Below are 11,126 nucleotides of genomic sequence, written 5' to 3'. Positions count from 1 at the left end.
GGGTGAGATGTGACTTCCTATCCCTTAGCCCCATTGTTTTTCAAATTTTTAGAGGAATGAGGTTAAAACAAACTGTACCGATGTGGAAGGTCAAACAACATTGTTATGAAACCAAGAAAAGAAGACTAAAGGTAACAACAACATGAGAACATCAGGGTATTCCTGTTCCTGCGCAAGGTTCTGTAAACACCCTCTCTGTGCTAGTGATGAAAAAAAACTCTTTATTTTGGCGCTGTGGACTACTTCCTGTGATCATTTGTCTAAGTCAGTCTCTTGTGATTATTTATGAGATTTTAAATGTGTATGCCCAAGGACTCCTTGATTATTTACAAAAGACACAAGAGTATTTTATGAGGCAACCTGGTGAAATCTTTAAAACATTCATTCAAGAAGGCAGCTTTCTTTACGCTAAACCCTTGACCTCCCCTGGTTAAGAAGAACCCCATATCTATCTGTACACACTGCCCAACTATCACACTTAAAGTCCTGGAAAGCTGTCTTTAAGCTGAGGGGAGGAATAAGAAATACTATGTTTGAAAGTTAGTCAGGGTAATTGTCCCAAATTGTCCCTGAGATGGGCTCCAGCACCCCCGCGACCCTACTGAGGATAAGCGGTGCAGATAATGGATGGATGGATGATTGAAAGGGTTAAAAAGATCTTCTTTTGGAGCCAAAATCATGAACGCATTAACTCATTTAATGTTAGACAGCCATTTTTTCCGCGTTGACTCATTTTTGAAGGCCCACAGAAATTGTAGTTCTGTAGCGATATAAGCATTTAATGTCATGATTACTGATTCGGGGTACCTGCGGCTGCCCCGGTGGCGCCATCAGCCCAGATTTCGGATTGTCTCCTTGCCACTTTTTAAAACCCCCGGCTCCCTGTTACCATCGTCCGATCGCTGCGAATCTTCAGCTCCCGCTAAGGTAAGCCTTCCGTTTGATCACGTCTCTGCTCCTGCGCCCTAGTAACCCGACCTGCTTTTCCCTCTTCGACACCGCTATCGCTCGCCAGAGAAGTGCCACTTTCGCGTCCCGAGCGACCTGCTCCCCACAATCAACGATCACTGGATCGTGGGTGCCAGCTTATGTCTCTTTTCAAATAAAACTAAGAAACTAACGCAATTGAGTTCCCGTCTCCGTTCCTGGTTCCTGACATTAGACATTAGAAGACATTAGAAAAAGTATATTTATAGCATTTATGATTGTTTAGTAAATCACATTTGATCACAAGTTTCTTATACTTATAATATACTTTTTTTTCCCCAAGAAAACCTCTTTTTGTGAAAGGATGCTTTCCGAGCACAACTTTAACCTTGATTTGACTGTTTTGGGTGATTCAGCCGATATCTACTGTAAACAATGCTTTCCAAAAACACAAGGGCACTTAGCTTGCACGATTTAGGTCACCATGGAAATAATGTTGCGGACGTGCACGAAACGTCATCCCACACTGACCAGACAATGACGATGGAACTTTATCAGCTCTTTAAAAAAGGAAAACATGCTATGTTGACTGCTTATAACTGTTTGTCCATATCTCATGATTCTCACCACACTGCTTTACATACACACACTCATTTGCTGGATATAGAAAGTAACACTAGGAATTTGGGCTTACTCAAGGTGTGGACAAAGATCTCGTGCCATATAATGTTGAGTTTTCAAACTGAAATAGTTTCCAGAGGCTTGAAACTTACTGGAGAGCACGCCATGCTGTTATGCAATTGTGCGCAATAATGATATGGGATCCTTTCTGACTGAGCAATCAATGCACAAACACGGCCCTTTTCTTCTGTGAAACCCTAGCCCTTACAGTGCTTTTAATTCCAAGCGCCTCATAGTCAGGGGAGCCTTATGTATGAAAAAATATCCCAAAAGTCTAATATTCAGATATTTCTAATAATAACATTTTATATGAACATTCAAAAAATCACGCTAGCATTTATATGCATGAGTACTATGTTAACAGCGGACAGATCTAAAAAAAAGTCTGGTTGTCTGTCTTCCAATTCAATTTCATCCAAAGGAGCCACAGGAAATAAGCATTTAGCACTTTAACACTTCCAGCGGTCCATGTTAAACGTTTCCCCGCCAACCTTATACAACCCAACTGTTACGACACATTTACAATTTTTTTGCATCATTTATCCCCACACCTTAAGCCTGCTAACTGTTCCTCACTTTAGTGGCTTTCGTTTCACACATTTCACAAAGACATTCAGGGTTCTTACAACCTTTGAATGGCCAAATTCAAACACTTTTTAAGGACTTTCAAAGCCAATTTTCCAATTTCCCCAGCACAATTAAAATAAGAAATCCTATGTGAATGATGTATTTTGCAGAGCCAAACATTTTTATTTTGGTTGAGCAGTTTTCAAGACATGGCAGCACGGTTCATGTCATGGGAACCTCCTGCGTGGGTTCAAATCCAGCTCCAGACTTCCTGTGTGGAGTTTGTATGTTCTCCCCGTGCTTGCGTGGGTCTGCTCCGAGCACTCCGGTTTCCTCCCACATTCCAAAAACATGCATTTCAGGTGAATTGGCCGGTCCAAATTGTCCCTAGGTGTGAATGAGCGAGTGAGTTGTCTGTCCCCGTGTGCCCTGTGATTGGCTGGCAACCAGTTCAGGGTGTCCCCTGCCCACTGCCCGATGATTGCTGGGATGGGCTCCAGCACCCCCGCGACCCTACTGAGGATAAGCGGTGCAGCTAATGAGATGAGATGACGGGCAGCACGGCGGCACAGTGGTTAGCGCGTGTCGGCACAGTTCTAAGGTCTTGGGAACCTCCTGCGTGGGTTCAAATCCAGCTACAGGACTTCCTGTGCGGAGTTTGTATGTTCTCCCCGTGCTTGCGTGGGTTTCCTCCGGGCCCTCCGGTTTCCTCCCACATTCCAAAGACATACATTTCAGATGGATTGGCCTGTCCAAATTGTCCCTAGGACATGAATGTGAATGAGCGAGCGAGTTGTCTGTCCCTGTGTGCCCTGCGATTGGCTGGCAAACAGTTCGGAGTGTCCCCTGTCCACTGCCCGATGATTGCTGGGATGGGCTCCAGCACCCCCGCGACCCTACTGTGGATAAGCGGTGCAGCTAATGAGATGAGATGAGTTTTCAAGGCATATGATTTTAAGATTGTGAATTTATTTGTATTTCAGACAAATCTCTTCCCATATAAGTCTTGGGTAAAATGACATTTCATTTCTATGCAGGAAGTTTGTCCCAAAACAATTTTCCTCTGGGAAACAGTACCTAAATTTTTTGCATGGTCTATAAATTTCAATTATTGATGTGTTATCTTTGCACTAATACACATTTTAAAGTACCCTGTTTACACTCAGCATGCACCTGTCTTTTTAAAGGACAATGGCATACAAACTAATGAAAGCTCCCGTTAATCACAAGGGAAAAAGAAATGCAAAGGCCAAGGCAAAGGCAAAGGCAAAGGGAAGCCACCAGAGATTAGTGTCGGCATCATTTTTGAACAATCTTGTTGAGAAACATGGCAAAAATCTCAAACATTTACAAGCACTTTGCACATGTTTCAGGCATGTTTCACTTCTTGAATACACAACATCAAAAGTCGAGAGTTTTCTAGGATTTCAATTACCTGGACGAACCCTGGGCATAAAAGAGGCAACTGTGAGCAGAAAGCAATTTGCAAAAATAAAGCGGTCTCACAGTACATAAATGCAATCTCTGTTATCCAGCTGCCTTCCCTAAATCACATGCAAAGCCTTCAACAAGTGGTCGCAAGCTGGGGCAAAGCAGACTCCTCCAATTGCACGACAACCACAAAAGACGATTCCAAAAGTGATTGCTAAAGTCAAAAAACTGTATCTTTGAACTTAATTACAGCATGTCTATGTTGCCTCCTTCCTGTTGGTGAAATAATTGTGCAGATATTCCTAAGAATCAGATACTAATGTATATCCCAAGTTGGGAAGTAGGAGGTTGTGTCAGGCTTCTTTTATGTCGGTATGTTAGGACAGCAAAACATAGTTAAGGAGTTATCATGTCAGGCACTGCCTGTATTACATATTAAGGCACGAAAGTATCATTGTGCAAACGTACTTGGGGGATAAATAAAGGAAGAAAACTTGTTGGTCTGTAAAAAAATTTACATTTTCCGTTTTTTTGTCAAGTGGGTGAAATCCCACACTATGCTCAGCCAAAATTATTGTGTTTTACTGTGATGAGACCACACCGCACACTTGAGTCCCAAATTTGTCATCTCGAAAGAACCCCAACATACATTTGTAGACATGACACACAAAAGTTGACTGTGTTGACTGAAGTGGTTACACCCTCAGCAGGGAGGATTTTTAACCAGTTCCTGCGTCTGTCAGAGGATAAGAGCTGTATAAAAATAAAAATGAACCACGTTTTGATTACATTTTCACAAGCACTAAATAATTCGACCAGATGAAATAAACACAAGCACAACTAGAATGTAGATCCTAATGATGTTGCATGTTTTAATTCAATACAGTGGGACCTCGGTTATCGCGGTTAATGGGGACCAAAACCACCCGCGATAAGTGAAAATCCAAGAAGTAGCGGCGCACCGATTTAAAAAAAAATCATTATTATCATTTTTTAGACCCCGTTAATGGGGACCAAAACCACCCGCGAAAAGTGAAAATCTGCAAAGTAGCAACGCCCCTTCAAAAATGCTTTAACAAAAAAGCGTTTTTAAAAAAAAATATTTTATTCTATTATTATTATTTCTTAAAACTGCGAAGCTCTGAACCCGCGAACGTGGAACCACGAAGTAGCGACGCCCCTTCAAAAATGCTTAAAAAAAAAAAAAAACATTTTTTTTTTTAATTATTTTATTTTATTTATTTTTTTTATAGGCCCGCGAAGCTCTGAATTTGCGAACGTCGAAGCGCGAAGTAGCGAGGTCCCACTGTATCAATAAATCAGGGGTCGGGAACCTATGGCTCCCCAACCATATATGGCTCTTTTCATGATTCTATTTGGTTCGGAGATAAAATAGAAGTGAAGCCATTTTTTAGTTCATTTTTTCAAGAGAAGCAAAGCCATGAAAACAATGTGTAAAAAGTCGGTTCTGTTCAGTTTAAACAGCACACAGTTTTAACAACTGCTTATAGTCAAGGTGTCACACCAACGGACATCAGTTTTGCCTGTAAATCGCCAACAAATTCATTATTAGGAAGTTCATGTTCACTGTTAAGACAGTTTTTGAACAAAAATGCACACGACTAACTGCAAACGCCACAAAACTCATGCAAAGCACCGGAATCAATTTGACTGGGTGATTAGCAGGAATGGGCGAAGCTATACACAAAGCCTACGCACTTTTGCTTTAATGGCTCAGGGCTCCCACAGCTTAGGGCAAGCTCAATTAAAGACTTTTTAAGACCTTTTTAATGCCGTTTAAAATAAAATAAAAAAGTTGACAAAAAAACAAAATTGAAAAAAAAAACGGAAAAAACATCTTGAACACAATACATCGTGCCTTGTACACAGTAACTGGCATAGCTTTTAGCCATGACAAACAATGTTCCAAAGTGAACGTCCCTGTCCCAATTTGCAATGTGTACCACCTAAGACCTGCGTCTGCTCTGAAAAAGCTCGACTGAAACCACATCCCCATTTTTATAGTTACATGATTGTAGTGGCACGATGTTGCCACAAAAGTAAATTGGTGAATTAGTAGAAAGACAATTGATAAATCTTGCTAAATCTTTTTAGTTCAAATAAATATAAATCTTTTCGGACTTTTAAAAAATAAATAAAATAAAAAAAGACATTTTAATGCCAAGGCTTATTTTAAGAACAATGAATTATATATATATATATATATATATATATATATATATATATATATATATATATATATATATATATATATATATATATATATATATATATATATATATATATATATACAGTGCATCCGGAAAGTATTCACAGCGCTTTACTTTTTCCACATTTTGGAAAAAGTGAAGCGCTGTGAATACTTTCCGGATGCACTGTATCTCATCTCATCTCATTATCTGCACCGCTTATCCTCAGTAGGGTCGGGGGGTGCTTGAGCCCATCCCAGCAATCATCGAGCAGTGGGCAGGGGACATCCTGAACTGGTTGCCAGCCAATCGCAGATATATATATATATATATATATATATATATATATATATATATATATATATATATATATATATATATATATATACAGTGCATACGAAAAGTATTCACAGCGCTTCCCTTTTGCCACATTTTGTTATGTTACAGCCTCATTCCAAATTGTATTAATTTATCTCTTATCTCAAAATTCTACACAAAATACTCTATTATGACAATGTGAAAACGTTTTTTTTTACTTTTTTAGGATCTATTAAAAATAGAAAACTAAGAAATCACATTTACATAAGTATTCACAGCCTTTGTCATGAAGCTCAAAATTGAGCTCAGGTGCATCTTTTTTTCCACTGATCATCCTTGATATCTTTCTACAGCTTAATTTGAGTCCACCTGATGTAAATTCAGTTGATTGGACATGATTTGGAAAGGCACACACCTGTCTATATAAGGTCCCACAGTTGAGTGTGCATGTCAGAGCACAAACACCAAGCATGAAGTCAAAAGAACTGTCTGTAGACCTGCGAGACAGGATTGTCTTGAGGCACAAATCTGGGGAAGGATACAGAAAAATTGCTGCTGCTTTGAAGGTCCCAATGAGCACAGTGGCCTCCATTATTCGTAAATGGAAGACATTTGGAACCACAAGGACTCTTCCTAGAGCTGGCTGGCCTTCTAAACTGAGCGATCGGGGAAGAAGGGCCTTAGTCAGGGAGGTGAACAAGAACCCGATGGTCACTCTGTCTGAGCTCCAGCGTTCCTCTGTGGAGAGAGGAGAGCCTTCCAGAAGGACAAGCATCTCTGCAGCAATCCACCAATCAGGCCTGTATGGTAGAGTGGCCAGACGAAAGCCACTCCTTAGTAAAAGGAACATTGAAGCCCGTCTGGAATTTGCCAAAAAGCACCTGAATGACTTTCAGACCATGAGAAACAAAATTCTCTGGTCTGATGAGACAAAGATTGAACTCTTTGGTGTGAATGCCAGGCGCCATGTTTGGAGGAAACCAGGCACCGCTCATCACCAGGTCAATACCATCCCTACAGTGAAGCATGGTGGTGGCAGCATCATGCTGTGGGGATGTTTTTCAGCAGCAGGAACTGGCAGACTAGTCAGGATAGAAGGAAAAATGAATGCAGCAATATATAGAGATATCCTGGATGAAAACCTGCTCCAGAGCGCTCTTGACCTCAGGCTGGGGCGAAGGTTCATTTTTCAGCAGGACAACGACCCTAAGCACACAGCCAAGACCTCAAAGGATTTGCTTCAGAACCACTCCGTGAATGTCCTGGAGTAGCCCAGCCAGAGTCCAGACTTGAATCCGATCGAACATCTCTGGAAAGAACTGAAAATGGCTGTGCACAAACGTCTCCCATCCAACCTGATTGAGCTTGAGACTTATTGCAAAGAAGAATGGGCAAAACTGCCTAAAGATAGGTGTGCTAAACTTGTGGGATCATATTCACATATTCAAAAAGACAAAGGTGGATCAACAAAGTATTAAGCAAAGGCTGTGAATACTTATGTAAATGTAATTTCTTAGTTTTCTATTTTTAATAAATTCAAAAAAGTAAAAAAATACACTTTTTCACATTGTCATAATGGAGTATTTTGTGTAGAATTTTGAGATAAGAGATTAAATTAATACAATTTGGAGAGGGCATCATGAAGTTTTAAAGCTGGATTTGGATACAAAAAGATTTCCCAAGCTTTAAACATCCCAAGGAGCACTGTGCAAGCAATAATATTGAAATGGAAGGAGTATCAGACCACTGCAAATCTACCAAGATCAGGCGGTCCCCCAAAACTTTTACCTCATACAAGAAGAAAACTGATCAGAGATGCAACCAAGAGGCCCATGACCACTCTGGATGAACTGCAAAGGTCTACAATCTGTCCATAGGACAACAATTAGTCGTATACTGCACAAATCTGGCCTTTGTGGGAGCGTGGCAAGAAGGAAGCCATTTCTTAAAGATATCCATAAAAAGTGTCGTTTAAAGTTTGCCACAAGCCACCTGGGAGACACACCAAACACGAGGAAGAATGTGCTCTGGTCAAATGAGACCATAGTCAAACTTTTTGGAAACAATGCAAAACGTTATGTTTTGCGCAAAAGCAGCACAACACATCACCCTCAACAAACCATCCCCACAGTCAAACATGGTGGTGGCAGCATCATGGTTTGGGCCTGCTTTTCTTCAGCAGGGACAGAGAAGATGGTTAAAATTGATGGGAAGATGAATGGAGCCAAATACAGGACCATTCTGGAAGAAAACCTGATGGAGTCGGCAAAAGACCTGAGACTGGGACGGAGATTTGTCTTCCAACAAGACAATGATCCGAAACATAAAGCAAAAGCTACGATGGAATGGTTCACCAAAAACATATCAAGGTGTTAGAATGGCCAAGTCAAAGTCCAGACCTCAAACCAATTGAGAATCTGTGGAAAGAACTGAAAACTGCTGTTACCAAACACTTTCCATCCAACCTCACTGAGCTCGAGCTGTTTTGCAAGGAAGAATGGGCAACAATATCAGTTTCTCGGTGTGCAAAACAGATAGAGACATACCCCGAGTGACTTGCAGCTGTAATCGCAGCAAAAGGTGGCGCTTCAAAGTATTGACTCAATAATAATTTTGCACACCCACTTTTTTTTTTTTGTTAAAAAAGTTTAAAATATCCAATAAAGTGTGTTCCACTTCATGATTGTGCCCTACTTATTGTTGATGCTTCACAATAAATTACAGTTTTATATCTTGATGTTTGAAGTCCAAAATGTGGCAAAAGGTCAAAGTTCAAGGGGGCCAAATAGTTTCGCAAACCACTATAATTACATTAAACTTGCTTGCGTTATTAGCATTTCATATCTTAAATCGGTTGTACTTAATTTGGTGCACTTTGACTCGAGAAAGGATTTTTTAAAGCACTTAAATGCCTTTGTTTTGTTTAAATGAGAGATACATAAAATAAATAATCCAAATCGGCAGCGATTATTAAACCAGTCAGTTATTTATCATGTTAAATTAATAGAACTGTCTTAACTGCTACCTATCTTCCAGTTAGCATTCGCTGTTTACTACCCTCTGATGTGCTTTCTCTGCTAGGCACCAATGTTAGCCACTTGACAAACGCCTACAGGAAGTTGGTAAACCCACATTGCTCGATCTTCGTCAGGTTTGATGTTCTTTCCATACTCTTTGGATCACGCAAAATATAAAATGGTAGGCTCATGAACTAAGCGAAGTGTGATCTCTATAGGCTACCATAGAGCCAGTACTTTGTATTACACATACTTAAGCGTAATTCTATTATACAGCCACATACAGAGGTCGATTCTTGCATGATGTCATTGTAGAATTCATAAATAGTTTGTGCTAGGTGTATTCTACACTCAATAGTGCTTTGAGTTGTTTATAATAGTTTAATGACATGGGTGCATGCAAAAATCGCATTCACCAATTGCAGTGTGGTCGTACTTGTTTACCAAACTACAGAGTGTTTAATAATACACTATAGGGGAAAAATCACAAATTCCAAGACTGCCCTTCAAAAAAGAGTCTCCCCTATGTATTTCTTACATAATTTCTAATTTGATAATACAAGTATAAATCTTGTGACCATTGCATGTATAGATAGTAAATTATCATTCAATCATGAAAGATGCACAGGTTGGACTCACCCAAACACTGAATCCAGCCCAGACATAGTCCCCAATATCACAACAACCGGTTTGCAGATGAAGGTTTTTTTTTTCCTTTGGTGTGTGCTGGGTGCATTGTCTCTAGCCTCCATTCTGGTAATCTATTGTGTGTAACATGCTCCTGGTCACCTTGACTTTGGTTGCCATAGTTCTCAACACAAACATATCCCCACCCAGAAATACACCAAATAAGGCATTGGGGAAAATCGCATAGGCAGAAGCCAGGGGAGAGGCAGCGATTTTCTCAAATTCATTGTAAACAAGTCCAAGAGATTTCAGTGTGTACATATACTTGCAAGAGGTTACTGGTGACAAACACGCACACAGTCTGGCTAATTAGTATACAACATTAATTGTCCGGCGCTCAGCTATTGTTGACTCAAAGAAAATGATAATTGCATGCGCATCAACACAAAATGAATTGAAGCTCTTTGAGGTCTTTCAGGACAAGTTTGTTTGTACTCAAAATGACCTCTAAGCACCTTCCTCCAACACGGAGGAATCAGGCTACAAGAAGGCGGCCGTCCTGTCTAGCTGTCGACCCCGGCAGATGTGAGTTGTGAAGAGTTCAAAAGAGTTTCGCAAAGGGGCATCTCCATTTGCATAATCCTTTAGATATATTCCCAAGCAAACTAATCAAATTATTCACAAGTCCGGCCCCTAACAATGTCCACCACGCGATACACAGCCTTTCCATTACCAGCATGTGAGCCTAATCATACCGAGGCAACCAATGTCACTTTTCCCTTTGGATCGGCAACCAGACACAGCACAAAAACAAATGTCTGTGCCATGCACCCTTCTCTTCCACTTCCACAGTCTCCTGGGATTTGACTTACTTTTGAAGAACATAGCCAACCGAGGAACGGAGCTTTTTTTTTATCGCTCGGAGTACATAGTCTTGAAACAATGGGACAATATGTCCAAATAACACTTTCAAGAGAGGTTGGCTCTTGTAATAATTAGCTGAGCAGAGTTAGAGCTACTCAGGGTAACTTTGAAAGACGAGGGCAGATGACACAAGGGATTTTGATAATCGTGGGGTTGGGTTCCTTGAGGGCCTAATCCGAAAAGAAGCTAAACAAAACTGCTGATTCGAATGGAAGTATGACTTATTCAATGAGACAATTTACAACGCTAGACAATTTCTGTCTGTGTGCTAGTTTGCTCACACAGTTTCAAGGTTGCAACATGGGCACAAAATCTGTTCAATACTCAAGTTTATTGATGTCCACAATAGCCACGCAACTTGCAACTGCAACAGTTACCAAGTAAATAGAGTCAGCTAAGGGTGAAACTAATGACTATTTTAATA

This window comes from Urocampus carinirostris, chromosome 3 (genome assembly GCF_059441175.1).
Source record: "Urocampus carinirostris isolate Australia breed hairy pipefish chromosome 3, RoL_Ucar_1.0, whole genome shotgun sequence".
Classification (NCBI taxonomy): Eukaryota; Metazoa; Chordata; class Actinopteri; order Syngnathiformes; family Syngnathidae; genus Urocampus; species Urocampus carinirostris.
This window is presented reverse-complemented; position numbering follows the sequence as displayed.